The sequence below is a fragment of the Anomalospiza imberbis genome, chromosome 1 (genome assembly GCF_031753505.1).
Source record: "Anomalospiza imberbis isolate Cuckoo-Finch-1a 21T00152 chromosome 1, ASM3175350v1, whole genome shotgun sequence".
Taxonomy (NCBI): Eukaryota; Metazoa; Chordata; class Aves; order Passeriformes; family Viduidae; genus Anomalospiza; species Anomalospiza imberbis.
In genome coordinates this window covers 27,816,892-27,828,938 of record NC_089681.1, presented here as the reverse complement: position 1 = coordinate 27,828,938, position 12,047 = coordinate 27,816,892, and the positions used below count along the sequence as shown (strand labels likewise).

General features: G+C 35.0%; 1 protein-coding gene across 7 annotated transcripts in view; it reads left to right on the top strand.

Annotated features, from left to right (window-relative positions):
* The window catches only part of RALYL (RALY RNA binding protein like), a 374,914-nt gene that overhangs the window by 64,154 nt on the left and 298,713 nt on the right, over positions 1 to 12,047 (top strand). The gene's annotated exons all lie outside the window — the stretch shown is intronic.

Below are 12,047 nucleotides of genomic sequence, written 5' to 3'. Positions count from 1 at the left end.
TCAGAATGTCAAAACCAAGTCTTGGTTTTGCAATAATTTTCATAATTTACACTATCCTTTTCTATTTTTTTTTTCAGTACCTGCCAATATACCATGTTATCTTGCCATGTATGAAATCTTGGTCAGTCAATCATTTACACAGGTGAACAGCTTTACAAATGTCATCAGGCAAAATTAAGCAAATTTATCTGCCCATGTGAGTAGTTGCTTTTATTTGCAAGCTTTTCTGAGAGCTCATGTGAGATTGTAAGATCTTGGCATGTGATACAGCTATCATAAATCTTTGAGTTTTATTCTAAATTTCCACCAGGGTTATTCCATTCACATCACTTGAATTTTGAATTAGCAAATATTATTCCATTCAAGGACATATGGGAAATTTGAAATTTTCAGGAAAATTTATGAGCATTCATATGGACTTACGGAAGACAGAAGCTCAACTTTCTAACTGTTTGTAATCATTAAACAGCAGAAGAGAGTTTTTGAAAGCGTTGCACTGTCAAGCACCCATTGGGCTGGCCAAATTCCAGTGCGGAAAATTACATTCTGCTTACTGACAATTGCCTTTTCTATTTCAAACATCAAGGCCTGTTTTTTACCTGCTCTCCTGGTTATTAGACTTGCGGCTAACCTGGAACATGTTGTTAAATCCATCACATGCTTATCTACCTTGCTGAATTGTCACCCTGATAATTTATTAACTCTGTTAAGGAAGTGTGCTGGTTTTAATCAGTGTGATGGCAATTTGACTTCTGTATAAAATACAGGAAAGTATTACAAATAAGATCCAGACCAGAATTTTAAAAGCTAATCATTCAGGAAAATGACACTCTAGGTTTCTTGTGTTAATTAGTCCTCTGTCTCAATGCACATTTCTTGTATGCTGTGAAACACGTTTAAACAAAATCAGACTCTCTTCCATTGAACAGTGGAGTACTTGCATAGTTTTAGTCATGTGCAAAACCTAATCAGCTCTAAGCTGCAGATATACAAATTGCATTTTTTATTTATAAAGGGGAAGGAAGCTTAAATTACTTGATTGGTCTTCTGCCAACACTGAAGCTGGAGAAGATTTAAAATAATGTTGAATCCTTTCACAAATACCTTAATTGCAAAGGGAAGTGATTAGAGCATCCTTAACTCTTTTTAAAGACAGTCATGTTGAAACAGAACCTAAGTCTTATCAAGTAATAAGGTGGATGTCAGTGGAAAAGATAATGTGTATGTGCAAGACGATACTGTAATCAGCAATCCCAGAGCTCAAGAAGCAGCAGCTACAGTGTCTCATGAAAGCACTGTGGGATCCTGCAGGAGAAATGGCAAAGTATAGCAAGATCACTGCCTTTTTAGTAATAGGGCTGCAATTAGGACAGGATTGCTTTTTCCTTGTTTTGCCCTGTAATTACATATAACAGCCTTGATAAGATTAAGTGCTGTGATAAATTCTGCATTTTTGCTTAGCTGAAAATAGGAACTGTATGTGTTTTTAGATAACCAGATAATTTAAAATCTCATAATCAAGCTCATTTGTCAGGACTTATTCAAAGATTGAAATCAGTCAGATTCTGTTTCATGTTCAGGCATATCATTTTTGCAATGGAAAGAGATATAATGCTTCCATAGCAACACATTAAATATTTCAAGTCCATGCCTTGAGAGGTACTGACATTAGTTTAACATGGATTCTCAACTATTTGTATGAAAAAAGGTTGCTTCATAAATATATATATGTGCATGTGTGTGTGTGTGTGTGTGGGTACCTGTGTAAACATGCAAGTACATCTGGTATTTCTTATTGATTAAGTGGAACTTACTCTATATACCAGTGAAGCTAAAGACACCCCCCCCCCCATCTCACATATTGTACAAAATCTATTAATAGATGGACATTTAATAGCTGTACAAGGGTATCTTAATGAACCTTAGGATGGTATAGCTTTCCTTGTAATTGCTGACAACTATGTTGCTTTACATTTAAGATCATGCATGCTTATCAGAGATGCCATTGACTTGTACTTGTTCTGTTTATTGATTACTTAATTAGTTTCCAAGATAGCTAATCAGGGACAAATTCAAGTGTTTAAGCATCTCCTGCTGTGTCTCACTTTCAGCACAAAATGGTGGAGCTTCTGTTACTTGGAGAAATAAATTAACCCCATTGAACTGAACTAGTTTAAATCATGATATAGGATAAAGTTGGTACAAAATTATGAAAGTAATTTGGGGGAAGCTGGTATGCTATCTCATCCTCCAAAAACTTACGAGAAAGAAGGCTTTATCGGCTTCCCAAATGATAATGCAAAGAATATTTTTCCTTTTTCTTCCACACAGTTGTTTACCAAATGTAGCCTTTAACAGTCAGGATAAGAAGCCTTTTGCTCACAACAACAACCTCTAGGGATTTCTCTGTCACAGAAATAAAATCAAGCAAATGTCAACATTCTTAATAACGAACATTGTACATCACAGTTGAAACTGTCTGTAATTGACTGTGGAGGGTGGTATCTGTCTCAAAAATTTAAACACTGAGCTTAAGCTCTCACAGTGTTTTGTTTTGACAAGCCCAAAATTATTTGTCTGTAATTTGCTCTTTTAAAGTGGTATTGAGTGTCTATCTTGAATAAAATTTCAGAAAATATTCAAAATACAAAATTCATATTTTTTAACTTAAAAACTTGATGTTAAATGTATAAGTTTTCTGAGAGACTGTGTTCCTTAGTTAATTGTTCAGCATACTTGATGCAGATTCATGTTATTTGGGCTTATTGAATTTGCTTTATAAAGCAAAGGGCTTGGTGTAAAAAACAATTTTTCTCAGGTTTTAATGAGGTATTTGATGTTAATACAAGAAAGAACAGCTACAGCTACATACCTTTTAATGCAGAATTCATCATAGACTCAAAGAATCATAGAATAGTTTGGGTTGGAAGAGGACCTTGAAGATCATCTACTTCCAACCTCCCTGCTACGGACAGGGACAGCTCCCACTAGACCAGGTTGCTCAGAGCCCCATCCAATCTGGTCCTGAATTCATGTCTTCCTGTGGCCTCTGACAGTTTCACCAGGTGTTCAATGTACTTTTTGCAATTATTTTTGAAAGACGATCAGAAAAACACAGCAGATTAACAGGGATCTGTCCAAGCTTAACACATGTTTTTAGCCCTTTTCCCAGTATAGACTGAAGAGTCCAGTACTCAGGAGTATGTCTTTATTATCTGAGAAACTGCTCTGCTATGATACCCACAGCTGTTTCATATGAGAGCAGAGCAGCAGTGCTCAAGACTCCTATTGTATCTTGCAGGCAAGAGAGATGATAAGTTTTGCCTGGCAATCAAACTCACACTTAAACTCAAAGGAGAATAAACAAAACCAGAACTCTAAAAGAAGTCAGTGGAGAGGAAAAGTGGGGGAAAATAGAAGAACATTTTTTTTCCTAAAATCTTTACAAAAAATAATTTGGCACAAGTGAGACTTTGAAATAAGGAATATTCTAACTTTTGCAATAAAATATATATATATAACATTTATTCTCAACAAATATACCAGCCTATGTATCTTACACAGATATATGATTTCTATTTTTTTCTAAAGCAGCCTGCAAGCTCATCCATATATTATTTAGTAATAATGGATTGCTACTAAAATATTGATTCCTATGTTAATCACTATTCCAAAAAATAACAAACTTGGAAGAAAGCATGCCTCAATCTAGTGCTTGAAAGAAGCTCTGCCTTCTAATTACCACTCACTAGTATTTTGCCTAATATTCTGAAATCAGAATATATCAATAGAATTAATAATTTTGAAATTTCTTAAGTTGAGTAATGAAATTTTTTTGATGAGTCTGACTTTTCCTGGACTATTTTTCTGCTGAAACCAGTAAGTTAATTCAGACTTTGTATTTGCATGAAAATAATTTATTTTTTATAGTATTCCTATTAAAATACATAACCAGGATAGATAACTCCTATATATGGTTAATTTTTTAATTTAACAAATCTAAGGGTTATTTTATTATTTGAAATCAAATTTCATATGAGAAACTTATTAGACTGAATTCAGCAGCTCTTAGAATAAAAATGTTTGGCCATTTTTATTTACCTACAGCAACAAAAATGAAGTCACGTTGCTTCCAGCGATAACCTCTAGTGGCTTGATTTCTTCATCTACTCCTTCTTTAAAATGAACAGGCATAATAATTTCATAAATATTGAACTTTAATTCAAATAAATATAACTGAATGTGGAACACGGAGCAAAAGCAATTCAGTAAATACTACCATTACACTGGTTTTTTACCTGGTTTCTTTTCATATCAAAATATTCATTATCCAATAACTAGAAGAAGAGGAAGATATTCTTAAAATCATATCTTTGAAGAAACAGAAAATGAAGCATCTCTAGAAAAAAAGCAAAATATGTGTTGATTTTTCACACAGTAATCTACTAAAAATTTTGTCGATAAAACACAGAGAACACAGAAACATGATGGCATTGAAGTCTGGCAGAGAAAAAGAAATAATGTGGAAACTTAAGAATAACTACTAATAGAATCAGAAAATTGGAAGAATGCAAGATTTGTTTGTTAGTATTTGTGTGACTTGCATAGCCAGGTCTTGCAGTAATTTGAGGGCTTATAATACAATAGTCAATGCAGGGTCATTATAATCCTCTTGCAAACCCTAACTATAGACAAAAAGAGTAAAAATTATGTGTGGCAATCGTTTGTTCTCCCAACTATACAGTGCATATGAAGCATCATTTACTGCCAACACCAAGAGATTTCACAACACAGTAAGAGACTACATATTATCACAAGGCTGTCCAAAAACCACTGGGTCTAAAAGAAGAATTTAATAACTCTACTTGTAGTAAACTCAGGTTCCAGCTCTGAATGAAGCAAACCTAGAGACAAGGGGAGCTTCAAAAAATTCAAACTAGTAACTGGGATGTAGATGAACATTTCATCATTTTATTGCTATGGCTCAACAGCTATTTTCCAGAAAGACACCTATCATAATGTCATGAACATAAATGTTGGTTTCTGTACATGTGGAATGAGAAAAATGAAAACTGTTCATAGATTCTAAAAGGTTTTAGTGATCAGCATTTAATGCCATTCCATACTTGCCAGGTGAGAGGCAAGACACTGGAAAGAAAATGAAAAAGAAAAATCTCATTCCCTTCTTCAATCTGCTTAACAAGCAATGCAGGGTCAGCAGAATTAGTGCCTGTGTACAGGTGGTCCTGAGGCTGTTCCAGTCCAACTTGAGGGCTACTCAGCAGCTGCTGCTCAGAGGATTCCACAGCACACCACTGATGCTGCTTAAACAGCATTAACTTTAGCCCTGTTAACATGCATTGAGCTGTGCTAAAAATATGATGCTGCAGAGAAAAACTGATTTTTGGCTGTTAAAACCCTCTCCTCCTTTATGCTGAGAAAGCTCAGCTGAATACCCATGGAGATGCTTCTGAGGTCTATTAAGAAGAAACAGCATGGAGCTTGCAGTCGCATCAAAGATACTCTATCAGATCAGTGTTACATGACAAATTACCACAGTCTTAAATGGTGAGGAAAAAACAGTGTGAGTAAGGGAGGCTGATATAATTAATGTTTCCACTTTAATAGGTATCATTTGGAGAATTTTAGTTTCACAGTAGGTAAGTAGCTTAGAGAAATATTTCTATTGGTTATTGTATTTTAGTGTTGACTCACAGACAGTTTGATAAATCAAGTTCCAGCATTGATAAGGATATTCAAAAGTATAAATACGCCATATCTGATCTTTTTTACTTGTCAGAGAACTTTTTTTCTATGTGTTATACTCAATGGCTCTTGAAAAGCTTGTTGGTTTCTGTGGAGTCCAACTAACGTGAGCTTCTTGAGAGTATGTTAGGGTTTGGGGAGTTTGGGGTTTGGTTTAGGTTTTTTTTGGTTTGGTTTGATTTGATTTGTTTTGGGTGGGATGGTTTGGGTTTTTTGGGGGTTGGTTTGTTTTGTGCAAGCAGGAACATAGTAACAATTAGTGTAAAGTTAAAAAATGTTCCTTTGTTAATCTCTGCTTATGAAAATGCACACCTGTCATGCTGCAGGCACTTCTGTCTGGGATTCTTTCAAAGAAATCCTCCCATTCCTACTACCTGTATGACAGGGGGCATGCTCCAGTCATACCAGACTCTTCTAAGAGACAAGACAAGAGCAGTGGGCACAAGCTGAGAAATGAGGGATTCCATCTGAACGCAAGAAAAAAAATTTTTGCTGTGAAGGTGTTTAAACATAGTCACGGTTTGTCCAGAGGGGTTATGGAGTTTCCTTGGAGAAATTCAAAAGCCATCTGGACATGGACCTGGGCAAATCATCTGCTGACACTGTGTGAGCAGAGGGGTGTACTGGATGATATCAAGAGGTCCCTTCCAACCACAAAAACTCTGTGGTTGGATCTCTAAGTCCATGTTGTGATAAACCAGCTATGAGCTGTGCTTCTAGATACTGAAATAGTTCAGTGAGTAACTGCTTGGAGTTCCTGCACCACAACCATCATGCAGCAGCTATTCCATCTTACTTCCATTCTACTCACATCTGAAAATTTGCTCTCTTGTGAAGCCACATCGTTCTGTGGATTTTACAAGCAGCTGAGGTACACAGCAGTATTTGTGATGAAATACAAACATGAGTGCAAGGTGATAGCAAGCAATATTAATCTGATCTTTACAGTTTTTGAAAGTTACCTATAGCGTGTGTGCCAGGGAGCTCCAAGAGGCCAGGTGATCCATGAGGCAGAATGAGCTGGGAATTAAGAGTAGGTGTGGCATGGGCAGGGCAGTGCCCTCCCTCAGGATGCACCTGGGCAGAATGGTGAGAGACAGGATCCATAGACTGCCCCAGACAAGACGGGGTGGCAAGTCAAGTCCAAGGTGAGCCCAAGGAAACCCTCAGGAAGCAAGAAAAGACAACTTAACAATGTAGGTGCACAGTTTACCCAGGAAACCCATATAGCAGGACAGCAGGAGGCAGGTCTGAGCTCAGGGACACCTACAACTTAAGACAGCTCTTCATTTGCAGGCTTGAGCTTGAACAAAACCCCAGTGCCCATGGGCAGAGGGGGTAGATACTAGCAGTAGATGCCACTTTTATTTATTATTTGTATTGTACTAAGGATCTGAAGCAATTTTCATTAAACCAATTATTTTTGTAATTGTGTTTGATGCCTATAGTCAAAAGTATTTATCAAACATTGATACAACATGTTCATCCCTTTCATTAGTTTTCTTTCCTCCTTTAAAAGTATGAAGGAATTTTTACTTTTCCTCTTGGTAGCTGGCAGTTCTATTGCATGTACAGAGTTTTAAAGAGAAGCCCATTTCTCTTTAAAATTATTTCTTTGTTAGTTATTTCGATGATGATGATTATTCCTATTAATAATGATGACTGCTATTATTATTTTGAAGCACAAAAGAAAGGAAGAGGTAGGAATGAACTAGTTGTTTGTTTAAAGAATCTTCTTTGAGCTTCTCAGAATTCCATGCCAAGGAAAAAAAAAGCCTTGGAAATAAGAGGTAGTATTTGAAAATAAGCAAAAATCAGATAATGAAGCACACAGTAATTTTCTATGCAGCCAGCAAGAGTGTACTAGGAGTGTGAGTCTAAATCCTGTTCAGTAAAAAAAGCCCTTTCACTGATTTTGTTGTCCTAAACAGTGCACAGGGCCAATTCACACACCAAGGTGAGGTATTTCTATTTTTTATTCTACTTTGCATGAAATAGGAAGCTCAGTGGTAACCCACAGAAGACTGGCTCCCTGATCATCACAACCTCACACCATTTATACATTATAACAAAAAAAAAGCATCAGCTTTCATTACTTACAGCTTACGTAACTTTTTAATTAATTACTATTCAACCCCCATTTGCTAATTGTATCTCCTGCTCCACATTCTAATTAGTGTGGCTGTGCAGTTTTCTTCCCTTCATTTGAGTCTGGGGTCTGTTTTGAGTGGATGGGCAATGAGTCCCAACCTCCTACTGCTGGAATTATCTTTGCCCCAGTTTCTGCTCAGTTCTGCTGACCTCACTCCTGGTGGCTCTTGTCCAGACAACCAATTCATCTTGGGATTGTCTTCACTTCTCCTTGAAACAAAAGATTAGCCAAGCATGCAACATTAATGATGCAGTTGCTTAATCATAACTGTCCAGTTAGAGCTACTAATGAACAGCTAAAAAACCAAATTGCTAAAAAACCAAATTGCAAAATTTAAATTATTGAGGAGTTCAAATCTTAAGGGGCTTAATATCAACTTTAGTAGACATAGGTCATGACCTGGTACAGCTCAATGTAAACAAAAAGGGAAGAATGTGTTGTAAAAAGAGACATGTAGATATACAGGCCTTAGTTGTGAACTAAAACTAGTGGGTTTTAGCCTCTTCAGTCTGATTTTTATTAGAAATAAATAATTTTTTTTTCCACTGAACCAGCTTTTCAAGGGCTCTTATTCTAGTTGTCATGCAGTTTAAGTACACAATGAACATTCATTACAGCAACATTAATCTGGCAGACATTACACTTCAAATAATGGCTGCCTGCCCTAGCTCCAGGTTTCTCCTTTTTTAAGTATTAATTACATATGTCAACAACAATCAATTTAGAGTAAGATAATTTCAGGTGTGGAAAAAGGTTACTCTTTGCAAATAAGTACTTGAAAGATAATGTCTTTATAGTATTAGGATTTTATTTACTTCAAGAGCTTCAAGAATTTGTTGGACACCTCTGAGTTTAACTATAGATACAAATTTAACAATATATACTGTCCATTAGAATTTTTTGTGTATATTCTTATTGCAATAACTAACAGATTTGTTTGGGGATCTTTTCATAACAAATAAGACATACAGATTTTTTTGGTGATTTGGAACAAAGTTATAGATATAGATATTAGATATTTATAGAGATAAAGATATAGAAATTTATTCCATTCTAATATATTAAATTAACTACTTAGTAGTATGCCTTTTTGTAGATACACTTTTTGTCAGGCTGTCTCAATTACAGTAATTTTGATAAAAAATTCTGCTAACAATACTATTGCTCACGTATTTCATCATGTAAATGTTCAGCATTCTGTTAGTTGTGGATCCTATGTATTTTCCAGGGTCCAGAAGCATGTCCTCATCCACAAATTTTGCATGGCTTATTTTTTTAAATACTTATTTTTTTAATTTCCCTTACTTAAAAAGTTAAATCAAGTGTGCCTTTGTAACCAAGGACAGATTTATATATAGAGTAAAAAATGAGAAGTGTTATTTTGATGCAGCATTTCATTTTCTTTATGGACAGAAGGCCTCTCCAAATATCTTATACTTTTGCAAATTAGAAATTTTCTTGAGCTATTCTTAAGGGACATGATGGAGAACTGATCAGTATTTTCAAGTGATAATAAAGTTTTACAGGCTGGAAGACTGCTTTCCTATCACCACTTAATCTTCTTCAGAGTGGACTTTTCCAGTTTCTTCAGTTTTTCTTCTCAGATCATGTTTTTTAATTTTCTAATAGTTTCACACACCTGTGGTTATTATTAACCTCTTAGATCCTTCCAATTTCTCTTTGATCTTAGATTTGTCCAAGACCCAACTCCTGGATGAAGCTTCATCAATGTCTAGGAGAACGTTCCCTGTTCCTTATAAAACATTTCTTTAAACCTGCCAGAGTGCCATTGATTCATTTTGAAACAATAGCATTTTACTATTTTTGGGCCAATATGCAGTTTCTGGGTCAGTATAACTGCTAGGTATTTTTTTTGCTGCAGTGCTGCATACCTACATTTCTCCAAATATTTAATCATCTGATCCTTAGAGCAGACTTTTTGTTCTTTTTCAGTTCAGCCACTTGTACAACATGGTAGGTCTCTGGAAAGGAAAGCATGAATAGTTATAGAGCAAACATAGTGCTATTTAAATAGAGGAAAACAGGTAACTGTTAATGGTTAATTTAAATTAATTGGGAAAAAAAAAGAAAATAAAGTCTGTGGGAAAAAGTTTACTTCAGAGTATCAGAACTGCCTGAAACCATAATTATATTTTTTTAATCTAAGTAAATTATTACATTTTAAACATTTGTGATTATACTTATGTTAGTGCAGAAAATATTTTTTTCTTGCATACACTGAGTTTAGGCTAAATTCCTGGAAAAAACATAGGCAAAATTTTTTCAACTTTTGAATGGTAACATATTCAAAGTAAAAAAAATTCTAAGATTATTAGACCTCTTTCAGCAGCTAAGTGAATACATTATACATCACCAGTACAAGTTTTCTATTACATAGAATTTCCAAAGTATTTTTTTTCCTATAACATTTTATATTAACTATAGAGAGAGGAACATATATTGCTATAAATTACTCTTCTGTCTGCATGTACCTCCACCCTACTGGTGGTGTTTTTGGGGCATCTGGAAAAGGCTGTTTGAAAAGTTTCTACTTGTATTGAGATATCTGAAGCTGACAATGAACTGAAGAACACAGTAAGCTGAAATGGATAGCAAACACTGAGCTCAAATATATAGCAACCTCCTCGTGTAAGCTGCTTAAAGCATATAAATATATGGAAGCTCATTATTAAGACCTTATCCTATTTAAATTTTTGAAAAGAGTTTTTAGAAAGAGAATGACTTTTTATCTACTCATGTAATCTTCCAATGCAAGGCATTAATAAAACATCTACTACTTTCAGGAAAAGTTGATAATTAGTTATTGGCACTTAGCTGCTTATGACAGCTGTAAAGGATATTTTCTTACTTTATATTTTATACAGGTACTAATGGTTAAAGTTAGAAGAATAATTAGCATAGTAGGACATGATGATTCATGCTGTTATTGATATTGTTGCAGTCAACTTTATGTTTCTGTGCCAAAATTGTCATATTGATTATTATTTTGGCTAATGGTATGCAACCCTTACATCAAATTTCTGTCTAGACAGTAACAACTTATATAAAATATTTACTAAGAGTCTCCATGACCCAGGATTTTTCTTGTAGCTTAGTTTTCTTGCTTATTTTCACTTTAAAGACTGACAGCTACTGAAAATGCAGTGTGATTTTCTGATTTGGAGACCTTGAATAATCTTCTCCTGGAGGCTCTATTTTTCTCAATGTTATTTTCAATATGCAGAGTATATTAAGGAATGGAAGAATTTTAGCATATTGTGTTTATTAGTCATAAAGAGGGGGCAGGGTAGTGGGGGCTGTAAAGTACATTTTACATAAGCAGAAATCTAGCTGCAACAAAACCAATTAAACCAGACATCTTGAATCGAAATAATGTATTTTTTTTCTAGTATATTTATTCCATCAGGCCTGAGGTATTAAGAGTTAGATAATCTTTCATGTGAGGAATACCTGTGCAGAGAACAATAAAACCTGTCAAATTCTAAACAAGTTTTACTTCATTAAAAAACTGCCTATCCATCTAATTAAATGATATAATGGTGACCCACCACATTTATCTTTCTGGAAGGGTGGTCCAGAGGATAAGAACACACTCCATACTTCTGGATGATCTAATTGAAATGTGATGCAGAGGGGTTATGTTTAGAAGCACATGGAGAAAAAGAGAGAGAAAAGCACGTCCTGACATATAAAGCAACTGATTGGCATCTAAAATAAAAGAATGTCAAGACTGTGGACATTTTCTTAAAGAATCTTCATTCTTTCATTACACAGCTATCTGTCTATGTGGTGATTTTTGAACACATAAATGCTATTTTGTGGGCATCTAGTTTGCATTGGCTGTTGGACCCATATTTGTACTGAGCTCATATCCTTGAATTTCAGGAGAAGAAAACCCAGATACAATGCAGGGAAGGAGACCAAATAAAAGGAGCTTACAGTATGCTGTAAGCATACACATTCCATCCAGAAAAAAATAAACAATCAGAAATTAATATGGCTGATGAACCACATCTGCCCTGACTGCTAGGTGTAGCTGTTGATTAAGGAACTGGTAAATGGGGCAATAATTCATTATGATTAGGAAATAAATTATGGTATATGGAAT